This window comes from Ambystoma mexicanum, chromosome 6q, assembly GCF_040938575.1.
Source record: "Ambystoma mexicanum isolate Mex_15411 chromosome 6q, UKY_AmexF1_1, whole genome shotgun sequence".
Lineage (NCBI taxonomy): Eukaryota > Metazoa > Chordata > Amphibia > Caudata > Ambystomatidae > Ambystoma > Ambystoma mexicanum.
Window position 1 is genome coordinate 1,628,637,492 of NC_090937.1, and position 26,515 is coordinate 1,628,664,006.

The window sequence follows — 26,515 nt, forward strand, 5'->3', positions numbered from 1 at the left end:
GAGGGGATTGAAGCGAGCAGGGCTCCTGGCCCCTCCCCGACAAAGCCCTGACGAAGGCCTGACAAAGGCCTATTCGCCTTGCCCTGACGGGCCTTGGTCCCAGCAGGCCACCGAGCACAGCACCTCAGCCTATTAGAGTGAGGTTTCAGGATCTCTCTCATCCTGTAAACCAACATACTGAAGAAGGTGAAACGTGTGGCTGCGCTCCTCACATGCTGAAGCAGCAGCAGCCCTTTCCCTGAAGCAAAGTTCCTTCATTCCTCCCTCCCATAACCCTTAGCAGGGGATTTATGGTAATTGAGTTGAGTTTCCAAACTGGCCCTTCCTTCCTTCCTTCCCATATCTGCCAGCTCGAGAAGGCTTGTTTTGTTGCACCTGGGAAGTAAAGTATCTATTTGCGAGAGAGAGAGAATGAGAGAGAGAGACAGAGAGAGAGAGACAGAGAGAGAAGGGGAAGGGGTGTTGGCAGTTAGGGTGTGAGCTAGAGAAATGAGGCCTGTCTGCAAAAGGCCATGGGATGGGAGTGCGTGGTTGCAGGTTGTTTGGCTTTGTAAGGCCTACTGCCCGCTTCACTCGAAACTGGGTCTAGGGTTGTCGGTTTGTAGGCTGTAAAAGCCCAGAAAAGCTCTTGTTCTCCAACCAGCAGAGTGGCGCAGCGGAAGCGTGCTGGGCCCATAACCCAGAGGTCGATGGATCGAAACCATCCTCTGCTAACTTTTTTCAAATTATGTTTTTGTGTCATGGCATTAGGGCACACAGAGCTGTAAGTGCCTGGATGCAATGTCATTCCTTGAACTTGCTGCCTCGTTCCACTCTTGCGCTAAATAGGAGAGGGTCCCAGCCCAGCCAACAAAATGTACTGTTCAATCAAACCAAACTTAAAACCAAGCTCCTTTTTTAAGGGGTCCCGGGGAAATGTTGGGCTGACCGGCAAGACCTCATGATGCGAACTGCTTCTGCGTCAAACGCAAGCTTTTTTCATTCCCAGCCAATGACTTATTCTTATTTCTAAGGGCCGCTCCATCAGATAGCCCAGACAGGCAGGCGTTGGTGGTATAGTGGTGAGCATAGCTGCCTTCCAAGCAGTTGACCCGGGTTCGATTCCCGGCCAACGTAGATCAAATCTTTAAATTGTTCAAAATGCATTTTTTGGAAATCAGACTCATGCTGAAAGCAAAGCTGACACACTTTTCGTGAAAATCAAAACCCCATCCAGGAAAGGTTCTTGCATCCTAGTTTCTGCAACTGTCTATCGGTGAGGGGATTGAAGCGAGCAGGGCTCCTGGCCCCTCCCCGACAAAGCCCTGACGAAGGCCTGACAAAGGCCTATTCGCCTTGCCCTGACGGGCCTTGGTCCCAGCAGGCCACCGAGCACAGCACCTCAGCCTATTAGAGTGAGGTTTCAGGATCTCTCTCATCCTGTAAACCAACATACTGAAGAAGGTGAAACGTGTGGCTGCGCTCCTCACATGCTGAAGCAGCAGCAGCCCTTTCCCTGAAGCAAAGTTCCTTCATTCCTCCCTCCCATAACCCTTAGCAGGGGATTTATGGTAATTGAGTTGAGTTTCCAAACTGGCCCTTCCTTCCTTCCTTCCCATATCTGCCAGCTCGAGAAGGCTTGTTTTGTTGCACCTGGGAAGTAAAGTATCTATTTGCGAGAGAGAGAGAATGAGAGAGAGAGACAGAGAGAGAGAGACAGAGAGAGAAGGGGAAGGGGTGTTGGCAGTTAGGGTGTGAGCTAGAGAAATGAGGCCTGTCTGCAAAAGGCCATGGGATGGGAGTGCGTGGTTGCAGGTTGTTTGGCTTTGTAAGGCCTACTGCCCGCTTCACTCGAAACTGGGTCTAGGGTTGTCGGTTTGTAGGCTGTAAAAGCCCAGAAAAGCTCTTGTTCTCCAACCAGCAGAGTGGCGCAGCGGAAGCGTGCTGGGCCCATAACCCAGAGGTCGATGGATCGAAACCATCCTCTGCTAACTTTTTTCAAATTATGTTTTTGTGTCATGGCATTAGGGCACAAAGAGCTGTAAGTGCCTGGATGCAATGTCATTCCTTGAACTTGCTGCCTCGTTCCACTCTTGCGCTAAATAGGAGAGGGTCCCAGCCCAGCCAACAAAATGTACTGTTCAATCAAACCAAACTTAAAACCAAGCTCCTTTTTTAAGGGGTCCCGGGGAAATGTTGGGCTGACCGGCAAGACCTCATGATGCGAACTGCTTCTGCGTCAAACGCAAGCTTTTTTCATTCCCAGCCAATGACTTATTCTTATTTCTAAGGGCCGCTCCATCAGATAGCCCAGACAGGCAGGCGTTGGTGGTATAGTGGTGAGCATAGCTGCCTTCCAAGCAGTTGACCCGGGTTCGATTCCCGGCCAACGCAGATCAAATCTTTAAATTGTTCAAAATGCATTTTTTGGAAATCAGACTCATGCTGAAAGCAAAGCTGACACACTTTTCGTGAAAATCAAAACCCCATCCAGGAAAGGTTCTTGCATCCTAGTTTCTGCAACTGTCTATCGGTGAGGGGATTGAAGCGAGCAGGGCTCCTGGCCCCTCCCCGACAAAGCCCTGACGAAGGCCTGACAAAGGCCTATTCGCCTTGCCCTGACGGGCCTTGGTCCCAGCAGGCCACCGAGCACAGCACCTCAGCCTATTAGAGTGAGGTTTCAGGATCTCTCTCATCCTGTAAACCAACATACTGAAGAAGGTGAAACGTGTGGCTGCGCTCCTCACATGCTGAAGCAGCAGCAGCCCTTTCCCTGAAGCAAAGTTCCTTCATTCCTCCCTCCCATAACCCTTAGCAGGGGATTTATGGTAATTGAGTTGAGTTTCCAAACTGGCCATTCCTTCCTTCCTTCCCATATCTGCCAGCTCGAGAAGGCTTGTTTTGTTGCACCTGGGAAGTAAAGTATCTATTTGCGAGAGAGAGAGAATGAGAGAGAGAGACAGAGAGAGAGAGACAGAGAGAGAAGGGGAAGGGGTGTTGGCAGTTAGGGTGTGAGCTAGAGAAATGAGGCCTGTCTGCAAAAGGCCATGGGATGGGAGTGCGTGGTTGCAGGTTGTTTGGCTTTGTAAGGCCTACTGCCCGCTTCACTCGAAACTGGGTCTAGGGTTGTCGGTTTGTAGGCTGTAAAAGCCCAGAAAAGCTCTTGTTCTCCAACCAGCGGAGTGGCGCAGCGGAAGCGTGCTGGGCCCATAACCCAGAGGTCGATGGATCGAAACCATCCTCTGCTAACTTTTTTCAAATTATGTTTTTGTGTCATGGCATTAGGGCACAAAGAGCTGTAAGTGCCTGGATGCAATGTCATTCCTTGAACTTGCTGCCTCGTTCCACTCTTGCGCTAAATAGGAGAGGGTCCCAGCCCAGCCAACAAAATGTACTGTTCAATCAAACCAAACTTAAAACCAAGCTCCTTTTTTAAGGGGTCCCGGGGAAATGTTGGGCTGACCGGCAAGACCTCATGATGCGAACTGCTTCTGCGTCAAACGCAAGCTTTTTTCATTCCCAGCCAATGACTTATTCTTATTTCTAAGGGCCGCTCCATCAGATAGCCCAGACAGGCAGGCGTTGGTGGTATAGTGGTGAGCATAGCTGCCTTCCAAGCAGTTGACCCGGGTTCGATTCCCGGCACGCAGATCAAATCTTTAAATTGTTCAAAATGCATTTTTTGGAAATCAGACTCATGCTGAAAGCAAAGCTGACACACTTTTCGTGAAAATCAAAACCCCATCCAGGAAAGGTTCTTGCATCCTAGTTTCTGCAACTGTCTATCGGTGAGGGGATTGAAGCGAGCAGGGCTCCTGGCCCCTCCCCGACAAAGCCCTGACGAAGGCCTGACAAAGGCCTATTCGCCTTGCCCTGACGGGCCTTGGTCCCAGCAGGCCACCGAGCACAGCACCTCAGCCTATTAGAGTGAGGTTTCAGGATCTCTCTCATCCTGTAAACCAACATACTGAAGAAGGTGAAACGTGTGGCTGCGCTCCTCACATGCTGAAGCAGCAGCAGCCCTTTCCCTGAAGCAAAGTTCCTTCATTCCTCCCTCCCATAACCCTTAGCAGGGGATTTATGGTAATTGAGTTGAGTTTCCAAACTGGCCCTTCCTTCCTTCCTTCCCATATCTGCCAGCTCGAGAAGGCTTGTTTTGTTGCACCTGGGAAGTAAAGTATCTATTTGCGAGAGAGAGAGAATGAGAGAGAGAGACAGAGAGAGAGAGACAGAGAGAGAAGGGGAAGGGGTGTTGGCAGTTAGGGTGTGAGCTAGAGAAATGAGGCCTGTCTGCAAAAGGCCATGGGATGGGAGTGCGTGGTTGCAGGTTGTTTGGCTTTGTAAGGCCTACTGCCCGCTTCACTCGAAACTGGGTCTAGGGTTGTCGGTTTGTAGGCTGTAAAAGCCCAGAAAAGCTCTTGTTCTCCAACCAGCAGAGTGGCGCAGCGGAAGCGTGCTGGGCCCATAACCCAGAGGTCGATGGATCGAAACCATCCTCTGCTAACTTTTTTCAAATTATGTTTTTGTGTCATGGCATTAGGGCACAAAGAGCTGTAAGTGCCTGGATGCAATGTCATTCCTTGAACTTGCTGCCTCGTTCCACTCTTGCGCTAAATAGGAGAGGGTCCCAGCCCAGCCAACAAAATGTACTGTTCAATCAAACCAAACTTAAAACCAAGCTCCTTTTTTAAGGGGTCCCGGGGAAATGTTGGGCTGACCGGCAAGACCTCATGATGCGAACTGCTTCTGCGTCAAACGCAAGCTTTTTTCATTCCCAGCCAATGACTTATTCTTATTTCTAAGGGCCGCTCCATCAGATAGCCCAGACAGGCAGGCGTTGGTGGTATAGTGGTGAGCATAGCTGCCTTCCAAGCAGTTGACCCGGGTTCTATTCCCGGCCAACGCAGATCAAATCTTTAAATTGTTCAAAATGCATTTTTTGGAAATCAGACTCATGCTGAAAGCAAAGCTGACACACTTTTCGTGAAAATCAAAACCCCATCCAGGAAAGGTTCTTGCATCCTAGTTTCTGCAACTGTCTATCGGTGAGGGGATTGAAGCGAGAAGGGCTCCTGGCCCCTCCCCGACAAAGCCCTGACGAAGGCCTGACAAAGGCCTATTCGCCTTGCCCTGACGGGCCTTGGTCCCAGCAGGCCACCGAGCACAGCACCTCAGCCTATTAGAGTGAGGTTTCAGGATCTCTCTCATCCTGTAAACCAACATACTGAAGAAGGTGAAACGTGTGGCTGCGCTCCTCACATGCTGAAGCAGCAGCAGCCCTTTCCCTGAAGCAAAGTTCCTTCATTCCTCCCTCCCATAACCCTTAGCAGGGGATTTATGGTAATTGAGTTGAGTTTCCAAACTGGCCCTTCCTTCCTTCCTTCCCATATCTGCCAGCTCGAGAAGGCTTGTTTTGTTGCACCTGGGAAGTAAAGTATCTATTTGCGAGAGAGAGAGAATGAGAGAGAGAGACAGAGAGAGAGAGACAGAGAGAGAAGGGGAAGGGGTGTTGGCAGTTAGGGTGTGAGCTAGAGAAATGAGGCCTGTCTGCAAAAGGCCATGGGATGGGAGTGCGTGGTTGCAGGTTGTTTGGCTTTGTAAGGCCTACTGCCCGCTTCACTCGAAACTGGGTCTAGGGTTGTCGGTTTGTAGGCTGTAAAAGCCCAGAAAAGCTCTTGTTCTCCAACCAGCAGAGTGGCGCAGCGGAAGCGTGCTGGGCCCATAACCCAGAGGTCGATGGATCGAAACCATCCTCTGCTAACTTTTTTCAAATTATGTTTTTGTGTCATGGCATTAGGGCACAAAGAGCTGTAAGTGCCTGGATGCAATGTCATTCCTTGAACTTGCTGCCTCGTTCCACTCTTGCGCTAAATAGGAGAGGGTCCCAGCCCAGCCAACAAAATGTACTGTTCAATCAAACCAAACTTAAAACCAAGCTCCTTTTTTAAGGGGTCCCGGGGAAATGTTGGGCTGACCGGCAAGACCTCATGATGCGAACTGCTTCTGCGTCAAACGCAAGCTTTTTTCATTCCCAGCCAATGACTTATTCTTATTTCTAAGGGCCGCTCCATCAGATAGCCCAGACAGGCAGGTGTTGGTGGTATAGTGGTGAGCATAGCTGCCTTCCAAGCAGTTGACCCGGGTTCGATTCCCGGCCAACGCAGATCAAATCTTTAAATTGTTCAAAATGCATTTTTTGGAAATCAGACTCATGCTGAAAGCAAAGCTGACACACTTTTCGTGAAAATCAAAACCCCATCCAGGAAAGGTTCTTGCATCCTAGTTTCTGCAACTGTCTATCGGTGAGGGGATTGAAGCGAGCAGGGCTCCTGGCCCCTCCCCGACAAAGCCCTGACGAAGGCCTGACAAAGGCCTATTCGCCTTGCCCTGACGGGCTTTGGTCCCAGCAGGCCACCGAGCACAGCACCTCAGCCTATTAGAGTGAGGTTTCAGGATCTCTCTCATCCTGTAAACCAACATACTGAAGAAGGTGAAACGTGTGGCTGCGCTCCTCACATGCTGAAGCAGCAGCAGCCCTTTCCCTGAAGCAAAGTTCCTTCATTCCTCCCTCCCATAACCCTTAGCAGGGGATTTATGGTAATTGAGTTGAGTTTCCAAACTGGCCCTTCCTTCCTTCCTTCCCATATCTGCCAGCTCGAGAAGGCTTGTTTTGTTGCACCTGGGAAGTAAAGTATCTATTTGCGAGAGAGAGAGAATGAGAGAGAGAGACAGAGAGAGAGAGACAGAGAGAGAAGGGGAAGGGGTGTTGGCAGTTAGGGTGTGAGCTAGAGAAATGAGGCCTGTCTGCAAAAGGCCATGGGATGGGAGTGCGTGGTTGCAGGTTGTTTGGCTTTGTAAGGCCTACTGCCCGCTTCACTCGAAACTGGGTCTAGGGTTGTCGGTTTGTAGGCTGTAAAAGCCCAGAAAAGCTCTTGTTCTCCAACCAGCAGAGTGGCGCAGCGGAAGCGTGCTGGGCCCATAACCCAGAGGTCGATGGATCGAAACCATCCTCTGCTAACTTTTTTCAAATTATGTTTTTGTGTCATGGCATTAGGGCACAAAGAGCTGTAAGTGCCTGGATGCAATGTCATTCCTTGAACTTGCTGCCTCGTTCCACTCTTGCGCTAAATAGGAGAGGGTCCCAGCCCAGCCAACAAAATGTACTGTTCAATCAAACCAAACTTAAAACCAAGCTCCTTTTTTAAGGGGTCCCGGGGAAATGTTGGGCTGACCGGCAAGACCTCATGATGCGAACTGCTTCTGCGTCAAACGCAAGCTTTTTTCATTCCCAGCCAATGACTTATTCTTATTTCTAAGGGCCGCTCCATCAGATAGCCCAGACAGGCAGGCGTTGGTGGTATAGTGGTGAGCATAGCTGCCTTCCAAGCAGTTGACCCGGGTTCTATTCCCGGCCAACGCAGATCAAATCTTTAAATTGTTCAAAATGCATTTTTTGGAAATCAGACTCATGCTGAAAGCAAAGCTGACACACTTTTCGTGAAAATCAAAACCCCATCCAGGAAAGGTTCTTGCATCCTAGTTTCTGCAACTGTCTATCGGTGAGGGGATTGAAGCGAGCAGGGCTCCTGGCCCCTCCCCGACAAAGCCCTGACGAAGGCCTGACAAAGGCCTATTCGCCTTGCCCTGACGGGCCTTGGTCCCAGCAGGCCACCGAGCACAGCACCTCAGCCTATTAGAGTGAGGTTTCAGGATCTCTCTCATCCTGTAAACCAACATACTGAAGAAGGTGAAACGTGTGGCTGCGCTCCTCACATGCTGAAGCAGCAGCAGCCCTTTCCCTGAAGCAAAGTTCCTTCATTCCTCCCTCCCATAACCCTTAGCAGGGGATTTATGGTAATTGAGTTGAGTTTCCAAACTGGCCCTTCCTTCCTTCCTTCCCATATCTGCCAGCTCGAGAAGGCTTGTTTTGTTGCACCTGGGAAGTAAAGTATCTATTTGCGAGAGAGAGAGAATGAGAGAGAGAGACAGAGAGAGAGAGACAGAGAGAGAAGGGGAAGGGGTGTTGGCAGTTAGGGTGTGAGCTAGAGAAATGAGGCCTGTCTGCAAAAGGCCATGGGATGGGAGTGCGTGGTTGCAGGTTGTTTGGCTTTGTAAGGCCTACTGCCCGCTTCACTCGAAACTGGGTCTAGGGTTGTCGGTTTGTAGGCTGTAAAAGCCCAGAAAAGCTCTTGTTCTCCAACCAGCAGAGTGGCGCAGCGGTAGCGTGCTGGGCCCATAACCCAGAGGTCGATGGATCGAAACCATCCTCTGCTAACTTTTTTCAAATTATGTTTTTGTGTCATGGCATTAGGGCACAAAGAGCTGTAAGTGCCTGGATGCAATGTCATTCCTTGAACTTGCTGCCTCGTTCCACTCTTGCGCTAAATAGGAGAGGGTCCCAGCCCAGCCAACAAAATGTACTGTTCAATCAAACCAAACTTAAAACCAAGCTCCTTTTTTAAGGGGTCCCGGGGAAATGTTGGGCTGACCGGCAAGACCTCATGATGCGAACTGCTTCTGCGTCAAACGCAAGCTTTTTTCATTCCCAGCCAATGACTTATTCTTATTTCTAAGGGCCGCTCCATCAGATAGCCCAGACAGGCAGGCGTTGGTGGTATAGTGGTGAGCATAGCTGCCTTCCAAGCAGTTGACCCGGGTTCTATTCCCGGCCAACGCAGATCAAATCTTTAAATTGTTCAAAATGCATTTTTTGGAAATCAGACTCATGCTGAAAGCAAAGCTGACACACTTTTCGTGAAAATCAAAACCCCATCCAGGAAAGGTTCTTGCATCCTAGTTTCTGCAACTGTCTATCGGTGAGGGGATTGAAGCGAGCAGGGCTCCTGGCCCCTCCCCGACAAAGCCCTGACGAAGGCCTGACAAAGGCCTATTCGCCTTGCCCTGACGGGCCTTGGTCCCAGCAGGCCACCGAGCACAGCACCTCAGCCTATTAGAGTGAGGTTTCAGGATCTCTCTCATCCTGTAAACCAACATACTGAAGAAGGTGAAACGTGTGGCTGCGCTCCTCACATGCTGAAGCAGCAGCAGCCCTTTCCCTGAAGCAAAGTTCCTTCATTCCTCCCTCCCATAACCCTTAGCAGGGGATTTATGGTAATTGAGTTGAGTTTCCAAACTGGCCCTTCCTTCCTTCCTTCCCATATCTGCCAGCTCGAGAAGGCTTGTTTTGTTGCACCTGGGAAGTAAAGTATCTATTTGCGAGAGAGAGAGAATGAGAGAGAGAGACAGAGAGAGAGAGACAGAGAGAGAAGGGGAAGGGGTGTTGGCAGTTAGGGTGTGAGCTAGAGAAATGAGGCCTGTCTGCAAAAGGCCATGGGATGGGAGTGCGTGGTTGCAGGTTGTTTGGCTTTGTAAGGCCTACTGCCCGCTTCACTCGAAACTGGGTCTAGGGTTGTCGGTTTGTAGGCTGTAAAAGCCCAGAAAAGCTCTTGTTCTCCAACCAGCAGAGTGGCGCAGCGGAAGCGTGCTGGGCCCATAACCCAGAGGTCGATGGATCGAAACCATCCTCTGCTAACTTTTTTCAAATTATGTTTTTGTGTCATGGCATTAGGGCACAAAGAGCTGTAAGTGCCTGGATGCAATGTCATTCCTTGAACTTGCTGCCTCGTTCCACTCTTGCGCTAAATAGGAGAGGGTCCCAGCCCAGCCAACAAAATGTACTGTTCAATCAAACCAAACTTAAAACCAAGCTCCTTTTTTAAGGGGTCCCGGGGAAATGTTGGGCTGACCGGCAAGACCTCATGATGCGAACTGCTTCTGCGTCAAACGCAAGCTTTTTTCATTCCCAGCCAATGACTTATTCTTATTTCTAAGGGCCGCTCCATCAGATAGCCCAGACAGGCAGGTGTTGGTGGTATAGTGGTGAGCATAGCTGCCTTCCAAGCAGTTGACCCGGGTTCGATTCCCGGCCAACGCAGATCAAATCTTTAAATTGTTCAAAATGCATTTTTTGGAAATCAGACTCATGCTGAAAGCAAAGCTGACACACTTTTCGTGAAAATCAAAACCCCATCCAGGAAAGGTTCTTGCATCCTAGTTTCTGCAACTGTCTATCGGTGAGGGGATTGAAGCGAGCAGGGCTCCTGGCCCCTCCCCGACAAAGCCCTGACGAAGGCCTGACAAAGGCCTATTCGCCTTGCCCTGACGGGCCTTGGTCCCAGCAGGCCACCGAGCACAGCACCTCAGCCTATTAGAGTGAGGTTTCAGGATCTCTCTCATCCTGTAAACCAACATACTGAAGAAGGTGAAACGTGTGGCTGCGCTCCTCACATGCTGAAGCAGCAGCAGCCCTTTCCCTGAAGCAAAGTTCCTTCATTCCTCCCTCCCATAACCCTTAGCAGGGGATTTATGGTAATTGAGTTGAGTTTCCAAACTGGCCCTTCCTTCCTTCCTTCCCATATCTGCCAGCTCGAGAAGGCTTGTTTTGTTGCACCTGGGAAGTAAAGTATCTATTTGCGAGAGAGAGAGAATGAGAGAGAGAGACAGAGAGAGAGAGACAGAGAGAGAAGGGGAAGGGGTGTTGGCAGTTAGGGTGTGAGCTAGAGAAATGAGGCCTGTCTGCAAAAGGCCATGGGATGGGAGTGCGTGGTTGCAGGTTGTTTGGCTTTGTAAGGCCTACTGCCCGCTTCACTCGAAACTGGGTCTAGGGTTGTCGGTTTGTAGGCTGTAAAAGCCCAGAAAAGCTCTTGTTCTCCAACCAGCAGAGTGGCGCAGCGGAAGCGTGCTGGGCCCATAACCCAGAGGTCGATGGATCGAAACCATCCTCTGCTAACTTTTTTCAAATTATGTTTTTGTGTCATGGCATTAGGGCACAAAGAGCTGTAAGTGCCTGGATGCAATGTCATTCCTTGAACTTGCTGCCTCGTTCCACTCTTGCGCTAAATAGGAGAGGGTCCCAGCCCAGCCAACAAAATGTACTGTTCAATCAAACCAAACTTAAAACCAAGCTCCTTTTTTAAGGGGTCCCGGGGAAATGTTGGGCTGACCGGCAAGACCTCATGATGCGAACTGCTTCTGCGTCAAACGCAAGCTTTTTTCATTCCCAGCCAATGACTTATTCTTATTTCTAAGGGCCGCTCCATCAGATAGCCCAGACAGGCAGGCGTTGGTGGTATAGTGGTGAGCATAGCTGCCTTCCAAGCAGTTGACCTGGGTTCGATTCCCGGCCAACGCAGATCAAGTCTTTAAATTGTTCAAAATGCATTTTTTGAAAATCAGACTCATGCTGAAAGCAAAGCTGACACACTTTTCGTGAAAATCAAAACCCCATCCAGGAAAGGTTCTTGCATCCTAGTTTCTGCAACTGTCTATCGGTGAGGGGATTGAAGCGAGCAGGGCTCCTGGCCCCTCCCCGACAAAGCCCTGACGAAGGCCTGACAAAGGCCTATTCGCCTTGCCCTGACGGGCCTTGGTCCCAGCAGGCCACCGAGCACAGCACCTCAGCCTATTAGAGTGAGGTTTCAGGATCTCTCTCATCCTGTAAACCAACATACTGAAGAAGGTGAAACGTGTGGCTGCGCTCCTCACATGCTGAAGCAGCAGCAGCCCTTTCCCTGAAGCAAAGTTCCTTCATTCCTCCCTCCCATAACCCTTAGCAGGGGATTTATGGTAATTGAGTTGAGTTTCCAAACTGGCCCTTCCTTCCTTCCTTCCCATATCTGCCAGCTCGAGAAGGCTTGTTTTGTTGCACCTGGGAAGTAAAGTATCTATTTGCGAGAGAGAGAGAATGAGAGAGAGAGACAGAGAGAGAGAGACAGAGAGAGAAGGGGAAGGGGTGTTGGCAGTTAGGGTGTGAGCTAGAGAAATGAGGCCTGTCTGCAAAAGGCCATGGGATGGGAGTGCGTGGTTGCAGGTTGTTTGGCTTTGTAAGGCCTACTGCCCGCTTCACTCGAAAATGGGTCTAGGGTTGTCGGTTTGTAGGCTGTAAAAGCCCAGAAAAGCTTTTGTTCTCCAACCAGCAGAGTGGCGCAGCGGAAGCGTGCTGGGCCCATAACCCAGAGGTCGATGGATCGAAACCATCCTCTGCTAACTTTTTTCAAATTATGTTTTTGTGTCATGGCATTAGGGCACAAAGAGCTGTAAGTGCCTGGATGCAATGTCATTCCTTGAACTTGCTGCCTCGTTCCACTCTTGCGCTAAATAGGAGAGGGTCCCAGCCCAGCCAACAAAATGCACTGTTCAATCAAACCAAACTTAAAACCAAGCTCCTTTTTTAAGGGGTCCCGGGGAAATGTTGGGCTGACCGGCAAGACCTCATGATGCGAACTGCTTCTGCGTCAAACGCAAGCTTTTTTCATTCCCAGCCAATGACTTATTCTTATTTCTAAAGGCCGCTCCATCAGATAGCCCAGACAGGCAGGGGTTGGTGGTATAGTGGTGAGCATAGCTGCCTTCCAAGCAGTTGACCCGGGGCCAACGCAGATCAAATCTTTAAATTGTTCAAAATGCATTTTTTGGAAATCAGACTCATGCTGAAAGCAAAGCTGACACACTTTTCGTGAAAATCAAAACCCCATCCAGGAAAGGTTCTTGCATCCTAGTTTCTGCAACTGTCTATCGGTGAGGGGATTGAAGCGAGCAGGGCTCCTGGCCCCTCCCCGACAAAGCCCTGACGAAGGCCTGACAAAGGCCTATTCGCCTTGCCCTGACGGGCCTTGGTCCCAGCAGGCCACCGAGCACAGCACCTCAGCCTATTAGAGTGAGGTTTCAGGATCTCTCTCATCCTGTAAACCAACATACTGAAGAAGGTGAAACGTGTGGCTGCGCTCCTCACATGCTGAAGCAGCAGCAGCCCTTTCCCTGAAGCAAAGTTCCTTCATTCCTCCCTCCCATAACCCTTAGCAGGGGATTTATGGTAATTGAGTTGAGTTTCCAAACTGGCCCTTCCTTCCTTCCTTCCCATATCTGCCAGCTCGAGAAGGCTTGTTTTGTTGCACCTGGGAAGTAAAGTATCTATTTGCGAGAGAGAGAGAATGAGAGAGAGAGACAGAGAGAGAGAGACAGAGAGAGAAGGGGAAGGGGTGTTGGCAGTTAGGGTGTGAGCTAGAGAAATGAGGCCTGTCTGCAAAAGGCCATGGGATGGGAGTGCGTGGTTGCAGGTTGTTTGGCTTTGTAAGGCCTACTGCCCGCTTCACTCGAAACTGGGTCTAGGGTTGTCGGTTTGTAGGCTGTAAAAGCCCAGAAAAGCTCTAGTTCTCCAACTAGCAGAGTGGCGCAGCGGAAGCGTGCTGGGCCCATAACCCAGAGGTCGATGGATCGAAACCATCCTCTGCTAACTTTTTTCAAATTATGTTTTTGTGTCATGGCATTAGGGCACAAAGAGCTGTAAGTGCCTGGATGCAATGTCATTCCTTGAACTTGCTGCCTCGTTCCACTCTTGCGCTAAATAGGAGAGGGTCCCAGCCCAGCCAACAAAATGTACTGTTCAATCAAACCAAACTTAAAACCAAGCTCCTTTTTTAAGGGGTCCCGGGGAAATGTTGGGCTGACCGGCAAGACCTCATGATGCGAACTGCTTCTGCGTCAAACGCAAGCTTTTTTCATTCCCAGCCAATGACTTATTCTTATTTCTAAGGGCCGCTCCATCAGATAGCCCAGACAGGCAGGCGTTGGTGGTATAGTGGTGAGCATAGCTGCCTTCCAAGCAGTTGACCCGGGTTCTATTCCCGGCCAACGCAGATCAAATCTTTAAATTGTTCAAAATGCATTTTTTGGAAATCAGACTCATGCTGAAAGCAAAGCTGACACACTTTTCGTGAAAATCAAAACCCCATCCAGGAAAGGTTCTTGCATCCTAGTTTCTGCAACTGTCTATCGGTGAGGGGATTGAAGCGAGCAGGGCTCCTGGCCCCTCCCCGACAAAGCCCTGACGAAGGCCTGACAAAGGCCTATTCGCCTTGCCCTGACGGGCCTTGGTCCCAGCAGGCCACCGAGCACAGCACCTCAGCCTATTAGAGTGAGGTTTCAGGATCTCTCTCATCCTGTAAACCAACATACTGAAGAAGGTGAAACGTGTGGCTGCGCTCCTCACATGCTGAAGCAGCAGCAGCCCTTTCCCTGAAGCAAAGTTCCTTCATTCCTCCCTCCCATAACCCTTAGCAGGGGATTTATGGTAATTGAGTTGAGTTTCCAAACTGGCCCTTCCTTCCTTCCTTCCCATATCTGCCAGCTCGAGAAGGCTTGTTTTGTTGCACCTGGGAAGTAAAGTATCTATTTGCGAGAGAGAGAGAATGAGAGAGAGAGACAGAGAGAGAGAGACAGAGAGAGAAGGGGAAGGGGTGTTGGCAGTTAGGGTGTGAGCTAGAGAAATGAGGCCTGTCTGCAAAAGGCCATGGGATGGGAGTGCGTGGTTGCAGGTTGTTTGGCTTTGTAAGGCCTACTGCCCGCTTCACTCGAAACTGGGTCTAGAGTTGTCGGTTTGTAGGCTGTAAAAGCCCATAAAAGCTCTTGTTCTCCAACCAGCAGAGTGGCGCAGCGGAAGCGTGCTGGGCCCATAACACAGAGGTCGATGGATCGAAACCATCCTCTGCTAACTTTTTTCAAATTATGTTTTTGTGTCATGGCATTAGGGCACAAAGAGCTGTAAGTGCCTGGATGCAATGTCATTCCTTGAACTTGCTGCCTCGTTCCACTCTTGCGCTAAATAGGAGAGGGTCCCAGCCCAGCCAACAAAATGCACTGTTCAATCAAACCAAACTTAAAACCAAGCTCCTTTTTTAAGGGGTCCCGGGGAAATGTTGGGCTGACCGGCAAGACCTCATGATGCGAACTGCTTCTGCGTCAAACGCAAGCTTTTTTCATTCCCAGCCAATGACTTATTCTTATTTCTAAAGGCCGCTCCATCAGATAGCCCAGACAGGCAGGCGTTGGTGGTATAGTGGTGAGCATAGCTGCCTTCCAAGCAGTTGACCCGGGGCCAACGCAGATCAAATCTTTAAATTGTTCAAAATGCATTTTTTGGAAATCAGACTCATGCTGAAAGCAAAGCTGACACACTTTTCGTGAAAATCAAAACCCCATCCAGGAAAGGTTCTTGCATCCTAGTTTCTGCAACTGTCTATCGGTGAGGGGATTGAAGCGAGCAGGGCTCCTGGCCCCTCCCCGACAAAGCCCTGACGAAGGCCTGACAAAGGCCTATTCGCCTTGCCCTGACGGGCCTTGGTCCCAGCAGGCCACCGAGCACAGCACCTCAGCCTATTAGAGTGAGGTTTCAGGATCTCTCTCATCCTGTAAACCAACATACTGAAGAAGGTGAAACGTGTGGCTGCGCTCCTCACATGCTGAAGCAGCAGCAGCCCTTTCCCTGAAGCAAAGTTCCTTCATTCCTCCCTCCCATAACCCTTAGCAGGGGATTTATGGTAATTGAGTTGAGTTTCCAAACTGGCCCTTCCTTCCTTCCTTCCCATATCTGCCAGCTCGAGAAGGCTTGTTTTGTTGCACCTGGGAAGTAAAGTATCTATTTGCGAGAGAGAGAGAATGAGAGAGAGAGACAGAGAGAGAGAGACAGAGAGAGAAGGGGAAGGGGTGTTGGCAGTTAGGGTGTGAGCTAGAGAAATGAGGCCTGTCTGCAAAAGGCCATGGGATGGGAGTGCGTGGTTGCAGGTTGTTTGGCTTTGTAAGGCCTACTGCCCGCTTCACTCGAAACTGGGTCTAGGGTTGTCGGTTTGTAGGCTGTAAAAGCCCAGAAAAGCTCTTGTTCTCCAACCAGCAGAGTGGCGCAGCGGAAGCGTGCTGGGCCCATAACCCAGAGGTCGATGGATCGAAACCATCCTCTGCTAACTTTTTTCAAATTATGTTTTTGTGTCATGGCATTAGGGCACAAAGAGCTGTAAGTGCCTGGATGCAATGTCATTCCTTGAACTTGCTGCCTCGTTCCACTCTTGCGCTAAATAGGAGAGGGTCCCAGCCCAGCCAACAAAATGTACTGTTCAATCAAACCAAACTTAAAACCAAGCTCCTTTTTTAAGGGGTCCCGGGGAAATGTTGGGCTGACCGGCAAGACCTCATGATGCGAACTGCTTCTGCGTCAAACGCAAGCTTTTTTCATTCCCAGCCAATGACTTATTCTTATTTCTAAGGGCCGCTCCATCAGATAGCCCAGACAGGCAGGCGTTGGTGGTATAGTGGTGAGCATAGCTGCCTTCCAAGCAGTTGACCCGGGTTCGATTCCCGGCCAACGCAGATCAAATCTTTAAATTGTTCAAAATGCATTTTTTGGAAATCAGACTCATGCTGAAAGCAAAGCTGACACACTTTTCGTGAAAATCAAAACCCCATCCAGGAAAGGTTCTTGCATCCTAGTTTCTGCAACTGTCTATCGGTGAGGGGATTGAAGCGAGCAGGGCTCCTGGCCCCTCCCCGACAAAGCCCTGACGAAGGCCTGACAAAGGCCTATTCGCCTTGCCCTGACGGGCCTTGGTCCCAGCAGGCCACCGAGCACAGCACCTCAGCCTATTAGAGTGAGGTTTCAGGATCTCTCTCATCCTGTAAACCAACATACTGAAGAAGGTGAAACGTGTGGCTGCGCTCCTCACATGCTGAAGCAGCAGCAGCCCTTTCCCTGAAGCAAAGTTCCTTCATTCCTCCCTCCCATAACCCTTAGCAGGGGATTTATGGTAATTGAGTTGAGTTTCCAAACTGGCCCTTCCTTCCTTCCTTCCCATATCTGCCAGCTCGAGAAGGCTTGTTTTGTTGCACCTGGGAAGTAAAGTATCTATTTGCGAGAGAGAGAGAATGAGAGAGAGAGACAGAGAGAGAGAGACAGAGAGAGAAGGGGAAGGGGTGTTGGCAGTTAGGGTGTGAGCTAGAGAAATGAGGCCTGTCTGCAAAAGGCCATGGGATGGGAGTGCGTGGTTGCAGGTTGTTTGGCTTTGTAAGGCCTACTGCCCGCTTCACTCGAAACTGGGTCTAGGGTTGTCGGTTTGTAGGCTGTAAAAGCCCAGAAAAGCTCTTGTTCTCCAACCAGCAGAGTGGCGCAGCGGAAGCGTGCTGGGCCCATAACCCAGAGGTCGATGGATCGAAACCATCCTCTGCTAACTTTTTTCAAATTATGTTTTTGTGTCATGGCATTAGGGCACAAAGAGCTGTAAGTGCCTGGATGCAATGTCATTCCTTGAACTTGCTGCCTCGTTCCACTCTTGCGCTAAATAGGAGAGGGTCCCAGCCCAGCCAACAAAATGTACTGTTCAATCAAACCAAACTTAAAACCAAGCTCCTTTTTTAAGGGGTCCCGGGGAAATGTTGGGCTGACCGGCAAGACCTCATGATGCGAACTGCTTCTGCGTCAAACGCAAGCTTTTTTCATTCCCAGCCAATGACTTATTCTTATTTCTAAGGGCCGCTCCATCAGATAGCCCAGACAGGCAGGCGTTGGTGGTATAGTGGTGAGCATAGCTGCCTTCCAAGCAGTTGACCCGGGTTCGATTCCCGGCCAACGCAGATCAAATCTTTAAATTGTTCAAAATGCATTTTTTGGAAATCAGACTCATGCTGAAAGCAAAGCTGACACACTTTTCGTGAAAATCAAAACCCCATCCAGGAAAGGTTCTTGCATCCTAGTTTCTGCAACTGTCTATCGGTGAGGGGATTGAAGCGAGCAGGGCTCCTGGCCCCTCCCCGACAAAGCCCTGACGAAGGCCTGACAAAGGCCTATTCGCCTTGCCCTGACGGGCCTTGGTCCCAGCAGGCCACCGAGCACAGCACCTCAGCCTATTAGAGTGAGGTTTCAGGATCTCTCTCATCCTGTAAACCAACATACTGAAGAAGGTGAAACGTGTGGCTGCGCTCCTCACATGCTGAAGCAGCAGCAGCCCTTTCCCTGAAGCAAAGTTCCTTCATTCCTCCCTCCCATAACCCTTAGCAGGGGATTTATGGTAATTGAGTTGAGTTTCCAAACTGGCCCTTCCTTCCTTCCTTCCCATATCTGCCAGCTCGAGAAGGCTTGTTTTGTTGCACCTGGGAAGTAAAGTATCTATTTGCGAGAGAGAGAGAATGAGAGAGAGAGACAGAGAGAGAGAGACAGAGAGAGAAGGGGAAGGGGTGTTGGCAGTTAGGGTGTGAGCTAGAGAAATGAGGCCTGTCTGCAAAAGGCCATGGGATGGGAGTGCGTGGTTGCAGGTTGTTTGGCTTTGTAAGGCCTACTGCCCGCTTCACTCGAAACTGGGTCTAGGGTTGTCGGTTTGTAGGCTGTAAAAGCCCAGAAAAGCTCTTGTTCTCCAACCAGCAGAGTGGCGCAGCGGAAGCGTGCTGGGCCCATAACCCAGAGGTCGATGGATCGAAACCATCCTCTGCTAACTTTTTTCAAATTATGTTTTTGTGTCATGGCATTAGGGCACAAAGAGCTGTAAGTGCCTGGATGCAATGTCATTCCTTGAATTTGCTGCCTCGTTCCACTCTTGCGCTAAATAGGAGAGGGTCCCAGCCCAGCCAACAAAATGTACTGTTCAATCAAACCAAACTTAAAACCAAGCTCCTTTTTTAAGGGGTCCCGGGGAAATGTTGGGCTGACCGGCAAGACCTCATGATGCGAACTGCTTCTGCGTCAAACGCAAGCTTTTTTCATTCCCAGCCAATGACTTATTCTTATTTCTAAGGGCCGCTCCATCAGATAGCCCAGACCGGCAGGCGTTGGTGGTATAGTGGTGAGCATAGCTGCCTTCCAAGCAGTTGACCCGGGTTCGATTCCCGGCCAACGCAGATCAAATCTTTAAATTGTTCAAAATGCATTTTTTGGAAATCAGACTCATGCTGAAAGCAAAGCTGACACACTTTTCGTGAAAATCAAAACCCCATCCAGGAAAGGTTCTTGCATCCTAGTTTCTGCAACTGTCTATCGGTGAGGGGATTGAAGCGAGCAGGGCTCCTGGCCCCTCCCCGACAAAGCCCTGACGAAGGCCTGACAAAGGCCTATTCGCCTTGCCCTGACGGGCCTTGGTCCCAGCAGGCCACCGAGCACAGCACCTCAGCCTATTAGAGTGAGGTTTCAGGATCTCTCTCATCCTGTAAACCAACATACTGAAGAAGGTGAAACGTGTGGCTGCGCTCCTCACATGCTGAAGCAGCAGCAGCCCTTTCCCTGAAGCAAAGTTCCTTCATTCCTCCCTCCCATAACCCTTAGCAGGGGATTTATGGTAATTGAGTTGAGTTTCCAAACTGGCCCTTCCTTCCTTCCTTCCCATATCTGCCAGCTCGAGAAGGCTTGTTTTGTTGCACCTGGGAAGTAAAGTATCTATTTGCGAGAGAGAGAGAATGAGAGAGAGAGACAGAGAGAGAGAGACAGAGAGAGAAGGGGAAGGGGTGTTGGCAGTTAGGGTGTGAGCTAGAGAAATGAGGCCTGTCTGCAAAAGGCCATGGGATGGGAGTGCGTGGTTGCAGGTTGTTTGGCTTTGTAAGGCCTACTGCCCGCTTCACTCGAAAATGGGTCTAGGGTTGTCGGTTTGTAGGCTGTAAAAGCCCAGAAAAGCTTGTGTTCTCCAACCAGCAGAGTGGCGCAGCGGAAGCGTGCTGGGCCCATAACCCAGAGGTCGATGGATCGAAACCATCCTCTGCTGACTTTTTTCAAATTATGTTTTTGTGTCATGGCATTAGGGCACAAAGAGCTGTAAGTGCCTGGATGCAATGTCATTCCTTGAACTTGCTGCCTCGTTCCACTCTTGCGCTAAATAGGAGAGGGTCCCAGCCCAGCCAACAAAATGCACTGTTCAATCAAACCAAACTTAAAACCAAGCTCCTTTTTTAAGGGGTCCCGGGGAAATGTTGGGCTGACCGGCAAGACCTCATGATGCGAACTGCTTCTGCGTCAAACGCAAGCTTTTTTCATTCCCAGCCAATGACTTATTCTTATTTCTAAAGGCCGCTCCATCAGATAGCCCAGACAGGCAGGCGTTGGTGGTATAGTGGTGAGCATAGCTGCCTTCCAAGCAGTTGACCCGGGTTCGATTCCCGGCCAACGCAGATCAAATCTTTAAATTGTTCAAAATGCATTTTTTGGAAATCAGACTCATGCTGAAAGCAAAGCTGACACACTTTTCGTGAAAATCAAAACCCCATCCAGGAAAGGTTCTTGCATCCTAGTTTCTGCAACTGTCTATCGGTGAGGGGATTGAAGCGAGCAGGGCTCCTGGCCCCTCCCCGACAAAGCCCTGACGAAGGCCTGACAAAGGCCTATTCGCCTTGCCCTGACGGGCCTTGGTCCCAGCAGGCCACCGAGCACAGCACCTCAGCCTATTAGAGTGAGGTTTCAGGATCTCTCTCATCCTGTAAACCAACATACTGAAGAAGGTGAAACGTGTGGCTGCGCTCCTCACATGCTGAAGCAGCAGCAGCCCTTTCCCTGAAGCAAAGTTCCTTCATTCCTCCCTCCCATAACCCTTAGCAGGGGATTTATGGTAATTGAGTTGAGTTTCCAAACTGGCCCTTCCTTCCTTCCTTCCCATATCTGCCAGCTCGAGAAGGCTTGTTTTGTTGCACCTGGGAAGTAAAGTATCTATTTGCGAGAGAGAGAGAATGAGAGAGAGAGACAGAGAGAGAGAGACAGAGAGAGAAGGGGAAGGGGTGTTGGCAGTTAGGGTGTGAGCTAGAGAAATGAGGCCTGTCTGCAAAAGGCCATGGGATGGGAGTGCGTGGTTGCAGGTTGTTTGGCTTTGTAAGGCCTACTGCCCGCTTCACTCGAAACTGGGTCTAGGGTTGTCGGTTTGTAGGCTGTAAAAGCCCAGAAAAGCTCTTGTTCTCCAACCAGCAGAGTGGCGCAGCGGAAGCGTGCTGGGCCCATAACCCAGAGGTCGATGGATCGAAACCATCCTCTGCTAACTTTTTTCAAATTATGTTTTTGTGTCATGGCATTAGGGCACAAAGAGCTGTAAGTGCCTGGATGCAATGTCATTCCTTGAACTTGCTGCCTCGTTCCACTCTTGCGCTAAATAGGAGAGGGTCCCAGCCCAGCCAACAAAATGTACTGTTCAATCAAACCAAACTTAAAACCAAGCTCCTTTTTTAAGGGGTCCCGGGGAAATGTTGGGCTGACCGGCAAGACCTCATGATGCGAACTGCTTCTGCGTCAAACGCAAGCTTTTTTCATTCCCAGCCAATGACTTATTCTTATTTCTAAAGGCCGCTCCATCAGATAGCCCAGACAGGCAGGCGTTGGTGGTATAGTGGTGAGCATAGCTGCCTTCCAAGCAGTTGACCCGGGTTCGATTCCCGGCCAACGCAGATCAAATCTTTAAATTGTTCAAAATGCATTTTTTGGAAATCAGACTCATGCTGAAAGCAAAGCTGACACACTTTTCGTGAAAATCAAAACCCCATCCAGGAAAGGTTCTTGCATCCTAGTTTCTGCAACTGTCTATCGGTGAGGGGATTGAAGCGAGCAGGGCTCCTGGCCCCTCCCCGACAAAGCCCTGACGAAGGCCTGACAAAGGCCTATTCGCCTTGCCCTGACGGGCCTTGGTCCCAGCAGGCCACCGAGCACAGCACCTCAGCCTATTAGAGTGAGGTTTCAGGATCTCTCTCATCCTGTAAACCAACATACTGAAGAAGGTGAAACGTGTGGCTGCGCTCCTCACATGCTGAAGCAGCAGCAGCCCTTTCCCTGAAGCAAAGTTCCTTCATTCCTCCCTCCCATAACCCTTAGCAGGGGATTTATGGTAATTGAGTTGAGTTTCCAAACTGGCCCTTCCTTCCTTCCTTCCCATATCTGCCAGCTCGAGAAGGCTTGTTTTGTTGCACCTGGGAAGTAAAGTATCTATTTGCGAGAGAGAGAGAATGAGAGAGAGAGACAGAGAGAGAGAGACAGAGAGAGAAGGGGAAGGGGTGTTGGCAGTTAGGGTGTGAGCTAGAGAAATGAGGCCTGTCTGCAAAAGGCCATGGGATGGGAGTGCGTGGTTGCAGGTTGTTTGGCTTTGTAAGGCCTACTGCCCGCTTCACTCGAAACTGGGTCTAGGGTTGTCGGTTTGTAGGCTGTAAAAGCCCAGAAAAGCTCTTGTTCTCCAACCAGCAGAGTGGCGCAGCGGAAGCGTGCTGGGCCCATAACCCAGAGGTCGATGGATCGAAACCATCCTCTGCTAACTTTTTTCAAATTATGTTTTTGTGTCATGGCATTAGGGCACAAAGAGCTGTAAGTGCCTGGATGCAATGTCATTCCTTGAACTTGCTGCCTCGTTCCACTCTTGCGCTAAATAGGAGAGGGTCCCAGCCCAGCCAACAAAATGTACTGTTCAATCAAACCAAACTTAAAACCAAGCTCCTTTTTTAAGGGGTCCCGGGGAAATGTTGGGCTGACCGGCAAGACCTCATGATGCGAACTGCTTCTGCGTCAAACGCAAGCTTTTTTCATTCCCAGCCAATGACTTATTCTTATTTCTAAGGGCCGCTCCATCAGATAGCCCAGACAGGCAGGCGTTGGTGGTATAGTGGTGAGCATAGCTGCCTTCCAAACAGTTGACCCGGGTTCGATTCCCGGCCAACGCAGATCAAATCTTTAAATTGTTCAAAATGCATTTTTTGGAAATCAGACTCATGCTGAAAGCAAAGCTGACACACTTTTCGTGAAAATCAAAACCCCATCCAGGAAAGGTTCTTGCATCCTAGTTTCTGCAACTGTCTATCGGTGAGGGGATTGAAGCGAGCAGGGCTCCTGGCCCCTCCCCGACAAAGCCCTGACGAAGGCCTGACAAAGGCCTATTCGCCTTGCCCTGACGGGCCTTGGTCCCAGCAGGCCACCGAGCACAGCACCTCAGCCTATTAGAGTGAGGTTTCAGGATCTCTCTCATCCTGTAAACCAACATACTGAAGAAGGTGAAACGTGTGGCTGCGCTCCTCACATGCTGAAGCAGCAGCAGCCCTTTCCCTGAAGCAAAGTTCCTTCATTCCTCCCTCCCATAACCCTTAGCAGGGGATTTATGGTAATTGAGTTGAGTTTCCAAACTGGCCCTTCCTTCCTTCCTTCCCATATCTGCCAGCTCGAGAAGGCTTGTTTTGTTGCACCTGGGAAGTAAAGTATCTATTTGCGAGAGAGAGAGAATGAGAGAGAGAGACAGAGAGAGAGAGACAGAGAGAGAAGGGGAAGGGGTGTTGGCAGTTAGGGTGTGAGCTAGAGAAATGAGGCCTGTCTGCAAAAGGCCATGGGATGGGAGTGCGTGGTTGCAGGTTGTTTGGCTTTGTAAGGCCTACTGCCCGCTTCACTCGAAACTGGGTCTAGGGTTGTCGGTTTGTAGGCTGTAAAAGCCCATAAAAGCTCTTGTTCTCCAACCAGCAGAGTGGCGCAGCGGAAGCGTGCTGGGCCCATAACCCAGAGGTCGATGGATCGAAACCATCCTCTGCTAACTTTTTTCAAATTATGTTTTTGTGTCATGGCATTAGGGCACAAAGAGCTGTAAGTGCCTGGATGCAATGTCATTCCTTGAACTTGCTGCCTCGTTCCACTCTTGCGCTAAATAGGAGAGGGTCCCAGCCCAGCCAACAAAATGTACTGTTCAATCAAACCAAACTTAAAACCAAGCTCCTTTTTTAAGGGGTCCCGGGGAAATGTTGGGCTGACCGGCAAGACCTCATGATGCGAACTGCTTCTGCGTCAAACGCAAGCTTTTTTCATTCCCAGCCAATGACTTATTCTTATTTCTAAGGGCCGCTCCATCAGATAGCCCAGACAGGCAGGCGTTGGTGGTATAGTGGTGAGCATAGCTGCCTTCCAAGCAGTTGACCCGGGTTCGATTCCCGGCCAACGCAGATCAAATCTTTAAATTGTTCAAAATGCATTTTTTGGAAATCAGACTCATGCTGAAAGCAAAGCTGACACACTTTTCGTGAAAATCAAAACCCCATCCAGGAAAGGTTCTTGCATCCTAGTTTCTGCAACTGTCTATCGGTGAGGGGATTGAAGCGAGCAGGGCTCCTGGCCCCTCCCCGACAAAGCCCTGACGAAGGCCTGACAAAGGCCTATTCGCCTTGCCCTGACGGGCCTTGGTCCCAGCAGGCCACCGAGCACAGCACCTCAGCCTATTAGAGTGAGGTTTCAGGATCTCTCTCATCCTGTAAACCAACATACTGAAGAAGGTGAAACGTGTGGCTGCGCTCCTCACATGCTGAAGCAGCAGCAGCCCTTTCCCTGAAGCAAAGTTCCTTCATTCCTCCCTCCCATAACCCTTAGCAGGGGATTTACGGTAATTGAGTTGAGTTTCCAAACTGGCCCTTCCTTCCTTCCTTCCCATATCTGCCAGCTCGAGAAGGCTTGTTTTGTTGCACCTGGGAAGTAAAGTATCTATTTGCGAGAGAGAGAGAATGAGAGAGAGAGACAGAGAGAGAGAGACAGAGAGAGAAGGGGAAGGGGTGTTGGCAGTTAGGGTGTGAGCTAGAGAAATGAGGCCTGTCTGCAAAAGGCCATGGGATGGGAGTGCGTGGTTGCAGGTTGTTTGGCTTTGTAAGGCCTACTGCCCGCTTCACTCGAAACTGGGTCTAGGGTTGTCGGTTTGTAGGCTGTAAAAGCCCAGAAAAGCTCTTGTTCTCCAACCAGCAGAGTGGCGCAGCGGAAGCGTGCTGGGCCCATAACCCAGAGGTCGATGGATCGAAACCATCCTCTGCTAACTTTTTTCAAATTATGTTTTTGTGTCATGGCATTAGGGCACAAAGAGCTGTAAGTGCCTGGATGCAATGTCATTCCTTGAACTTGCTGCCTCGTTCCACTCTTGCGCTAAATAGGAGAGGGTCCCAGCCCAGCCAACAAAATGTACTGTTCAATCAAACCAAACTTAAAACCAAGCTCCTTTTTTAAGGGGTCCCGGGGAAATGTTGGGCTGACCGGCAAGACCTCATGATGCGAACTGCTTCTGCGTCAAACGCAAGCTTTTTTCATTCCCAGCCAATGACTTATTCTTATTTCTAAGGGCCGCTCCATCAGATAGCCCAGACAGGCAGGCGTTGGTGGTATAGTGGTGAGCATAGCTGCCTTCCAAGCAGTTGACCCGGGTTCGATTCCCGGCCAACGCAGATCAAATCTTTAAATTGTTCAAAATGCATTTTTTGGAAATCAGACTCATGCTGAAAGCAAAGCTGACACACTTTTCGTGAAAATCAAAACCCCATCCAGGAAAGGTTCTTGCATCCTAGTTTCTGCAACTGTCTATCGGTGAGGGGATTGAAGCGAGCAGGGCTCCTGGCCCCTCCCCGACAAAGCCCTGACGAAGGCCTGACAAAGGCCTATTCGCCTTGCCCTGACGGGCCTTGGTCCCAGCAGGCCACCGAGCACAGCACCTCAGCCTATTAGAGTGAGGTTTCAGGATCTCTCTCATCCTGTAAACCAACATACTGAAGAAGGTGAAACGTGTGGCTGCGCTCCTCACATGCTGAAGCAGCAGCAGCCCTTTCCCTGAAGCAAAGTTCCTTCATTCCTCCCTCCCATAACCCTTAGCAGGGGATTTATGGTAATTGAGTTGAGTTTCCAAACTGGCCCTTCCTTCCTTCCTTCCCATATCTGCCAGCTCGAGAAGGCTTGTTTTGTTGCACCTGGGAAGTAAAGTATCTATTTGCGAGAGAGAGAGAATGAGAGAGAGAGACAGAGAGAGAGAGACAGAGAGAGAAGGGGAAGGGGTGTTGGCAGTTAGGGTGTGAGCTAGAGAAATGAGGCCTGTCTGCAAAAGGCCATGGGATGGGAGTGCGTGGTTGCAGGTTGTTTGGCTTTGTAAGGCCTACTGCCCGCTTCACTCGAAACTGGGTCTAGGGTTGTCGGTTTGTAGGCTGTAAAAGCCCAGAAAAGCTCTTGTTCTCCAACCAGCAGAGTGGCGCAGCGGAAGCGTGCTGGGCCCATAACCCAGAGGTCGATGGATCGAAACCATCCTCTGCTAACTTTTTTCAAATTATGTTTTTGTGTCATGGCATTAGGGCACAAAGAGCTGTAAGTGCCTGGATGCAATGTCATTCCTTGAACTTGCTGCCTCGTTCCACTCTTGCGCTAAATAGGAGAGGGTCCCAGCCCAGCCAACAAAATGTACTGTTCAATCAAACCAAACTTAAAACCAAGCTCCTTTTTTAAGGGGTCCCGGGGAAATGTTGGGCTGACCGGCAAGACCTCATGATGCGAACTGCTTCTGCGTCAAACGCAAGCTTTTTTCATTCCCAGCCAATGACTTATTCTTATTTCTAAGGGCCGCTCCATCAGATAGCCCAGACAGGCAGGCGTTGGTGGTATAGTGGTGAGCATAGCTGCCTTCCAAGCAGTTGACCCGGGTTCGATTCCCGGCCAACGCAGATCAAATCTTTAAATTGTTCAAAATGCATTTTTTGGAAATCAGACTCATGCTGAAAGCAAAGCTGACACACTTTTCGTGAAAATCAAAACCCCATCCAGGAAAGGTTCTTGCATCCTAGTTTCTGCAACTGTCTATCGGTGAGGGGATTGAAGCGAGCAGGGCTCCTGGCCCCTCCCCGACAAAGCCCTGACGAAGGCCTGACAAAGGCCTATTCGCCTTGCCCTGACGGGCCTTGGTCCCAGCAGGCCACCGAGCACAGCACCTCAGCCTATTAGAGTGAG

The 26,515-nt window shown here is 50.1% G+C and overlaps 10 non-coding genes across 10 annotated transcripts; all 10 read left to right on the forward strand.

Moving 5' to 3' along the window:
• Nucleotides 1-2,301: 2,301 nt before the first annotated feature.
• On the forward strand, nt 2,302-2,373 carry TRNAG-UCC (transfer RNA glycine (anticodon UCC)). Its single transcript has one exon. It is a non-coding gene; the product is annotated as a tRNA-Gly (tRNA).
• Nucleotides 2,374-8,181: 5,808 nt separating this feature from the next.
• Nucleotides 8,182-8,253, forward strand: TRNAM-CAU (transfer RNA methionine (anticodon CAU)). Its single transcript has one exon. It is a non-coding gene; the product is annotated as a tRNA-Met (tRNA).
• Nucleotides 8,254-16,104: 7,851 nt separating this feature from the next.
• Nucleotides 16,105-16,176, forward strand: TRNAG-UCC (transfer RNA glycine (anticodon UCC)). The gene has a single exon. It is a non-coding gene; the product is annotated as a tRNA-Gly (tRNA).
• Nucleotides 16,177-17,361: 1,185 nt separating this feature from the next.
• On the forward strand, nt 17,362-17,433 carry TRNAG-UCC (transfer RNA glycine (anticodon UCC)). The gene has a single exon. It is a non-coding gene; the product is annotated as a tRNA-Gly (tRNA).
• A 1,185-nt stretch (nt 17,434-18,618) lies between these two features.
• Nucleotides 18,619-18,690, forward strand: TRNAG-UCC (transfer RNA glycine (anticodon UCC)). The gene has a single exon. It is a non-coding gene; the product is annotated as a tRNA-Gly (tRNA).
• A 1,185-nt stretch (nt 18,691-19,875) lies between these two features.
• On the forward strand, nt 19,876-19,947 carry TRNAG-UCC (transfer RNA glycine (anticodon UCC)). Its single transcript has one exon. It is a non-coding gene; the product is annotated as a tRNA-Gly (tRNA).
• A 1,185-nt stretch (nt 19,948-21,132) lies between these two features.
• TRNAG-UCC (transfer RNA glycine (anticodon UCC)) lies at nt 21,133-21,204 on the forward strand. Its single transcript has one exon. It is a non-coding gene; the product is annotated as a tRNA-Gly (tRNA).
• Nucleotides 21,205-23,646: 2,442 nt separating this feature from the next.
• Nucleotides 23,647-23,718, forward strand: TRNAG-UCC (transfer RNA glycine (anticodon UCC)). The gene has a single exon. It is a non-coding gene; the product is annotated as a tRNA-Gly (tRNA).
• A 1,185-nt stretch (nt 23,719-24,903) lies between these two features.
• TRNAG-UCC (transfer RNA glycine (anticodon UCC)) lies at nt 24,904-24,975 on the forward strand. The gene has a single exon. It is a non-coding gene; the product is annotated as a tRNA-Gly (tRNA).
• Nucleotides 24,976-26,160: 1,185 nt separating this feature from the next.
• TRNAG-UCC (transfer RNA glycine (anticodon UCC)) lies at nt 26,161-26,232 on the forward strand. Its single transcript has one exon. It is a non-coding gene; the product is annotated as a tRNA-Gly (tRNA).
• Nucleotides 26,233-26,515: the final 283 nt, after the last annotated feature.